We start from the raw sequence: 2366 nt of genomic DNA on the forward strand, positions 1-2366 counted from the left end.
TCCAGACATATCATCTTATGTGTATAAACTTCATAACTTACCCTTAAGAGATTTTTACACAACCTCAATGCTTTTATCACTTAACAAAAACATTTCTTAATATTATCTAATACTGTCAACATTCTCCTTTTCCCAGTTGTCACAAAAATGTTTTAAGTTTTCTCACCTTGTGATATAAATAAGAATCACTCATTCATATCATTTAATTCATACATTTCTTAAGACTTTAACATACAGAGTTCCACTTACCTTTTTCTCAGTGCTATTTTATTGGTTGAGAAGCCAGGTCATTCCTCTTGTAGAATTACCCATATTTTAGATTTAATTGCTTCTTTTTGCATCATGCAATGTGTTCTTATATTCCCTGAATTTTCTCTACACTGGCAGCTAGATCTTGATGCTTAATTAGATTCAGGTTCAATGTTTTTTGGCAAGATGTGTGCATACTTTACCTCATTAGGAGGAACAAAATGTCTTGTCCTATTTTTGATGAGGTTAAAATTGATCAATGGGTTCAGATGTCAACCCAATCTGTTCACTATGAAGTTCATTATGAAGTTCATTCACGAACATATTCTTTCTTTTAAATAAAACTTTTTAATTGTCATCATGAAGTAAAAGGGATCCCTACATTCAAAAGCTTTTTCTCTAGAAAAACGCTCCTAAACACAATACTCCTTAACACAAAATCCACAATGGAAGGATTTCTTATAATTATGTAGTTATATTATTAATTTGCTGATCATAAGTAAGGTGTGAGTGTTGGTGAAAGGCCTTTTTGCATCCCTTACAATTGTATGGTTTCTCACCAGAATGAATTCCGTGATGTTGAATAAGTGATGAATAAAATCTAAAGGCCTTTCCACATTCCTTACAATCATAGGTTTTCTCTCCAACATGAATACCCTATTGTGAAACAAGTTCTGAGTAACGATGAAAAAAACTTCTGACATTCTTCACATTCATAAGATGTCTCACCGGTATGAATTCTCTGATGGAGAGTTAGATGATAGCCAAGGCTAAATATCTGCCCACAGTCTTTACAATCATAGGGTTTCTCACCAGTATGAATTCTGCTATAGAGTGTTAGTTGTTGCCGCACTCTGAAGGCCTTCCTATATTCCTTACATTCACAGAGTTTTTCACCAGTATGAAGTTTGTGGTGTATTCTAAGGCTCGTACTACACAGAAAAGCCTGCCCATGTTCATTACACTCAAAGCACGTCTCAGCAACAGTAAGTCTTTGATGTCAAGTAAAGTGTGCATACTCTCTAAAAAGGTCTTCCCACAATCCTTGCATTCATAGACTTTCTCACCAGTATGAATCCTCTGATGGAGATTAAGTTGTCCTCACACTCTAAAGGATTTCCCACATTCCTTACAGTCATAGGGCTTCTCACCAGTATGAATTATATGATATACTAGAAGATCTGCACTACATGTAAAGATCTTTTCACATTTTTTACATTCAAGGAGTTTGTCAGAAATATGAATTATCTGCTGCGACTAACATGGGCACACTGTCTAAAGGTTTTTCCACAATCTTTACATACAGAGGGTTTCTCATCAGTAGGAATTCTCTGATGGAAAGTAAGTTGCTGGTGTACTCTAAAAGCCTTTCCATACTCCCCACATTCATAGGGTTTCTCTCTGTTATGAATTCTCTGATGTAAAGTAAGAGATTTGAGTTTTCTGTAAGTGGGCCTTTTTTCAGAGGTGTTGTTTTTCACTTGCCTGAAATATGCCTTTTGAGGATGCTTTTGTCCTCAAACTTTTTATATTCACAGTCTTTTCTGAAAAAGGAGTCTTCCAAGCTATAACTTCCAAAGGTTTCCATTATCTCCCACTGAGATAAATTCATTTCATAAATATCCTTTTGAGATAACTTTTTAATGTCATATCTAGATTCTGAATCTAGGCTCCATCTCTTTTTCTCATCCCTCACAACCATCCAGGGTTCTTTCCCTTGTTCTATCAGGGTAATGACATGTGGCTTAGAAATGGAACGTCCCACTGACACCAAGTTCTCTAATATCACATCTCTGTACAAATTCTTCTGATATGAGTTCAGGCATTCCTACTCTTCTTGAGCAAAGTCTACAGCAACATCTCTGAATATCACCAAATCATCAACCATGATTTTAAGTTATAAGAACTGGTCAGTTTTCCTCAAGGGTCATTCACTGGAGAAGCAGAGTCCACAGAAGCCAGAGCGTACTCAGGACGCACAGGGTTCCCAGGAGTGCCCAGTCCTTGAGTCTGCAGCGTGGGATTCCAGTGAGTGCCTATTTCGGTCCCAGGCTCACATTTATTAACCTTTTTTTACCTCATCACCACCCATCCCAAGACTTCCTCTTCCTAACCCC

General features: G+C 36.9%; 1 pseudogene; it reads right to left on the reverse strand.

The window, feature by feature from the left end:
• Positions 1-714: 714 nt before the first annotated feature.
• On the reverse strand, positions 715-2137 carry LOC109447565 (uncharacterized; annotated as a pseudogene).
• Positions 2138-2366: the final 229 nt, after the last annotated feature.

This window comes from Rhinolophus sinicus, chromosome 17 (genome assembly GCF_057876585.1).
Source record: "Rhinolophus sinicus isolate RSI-liver-muscle chromosome 17, RSI-T2T, whole genome shotgun sequence".
NCBI lineage: Eukaryota > Metazoa > Chordata > Mammalia > Chiroptera > Rhinolophidae > Rhinolophus > Rhinolophus sinicus.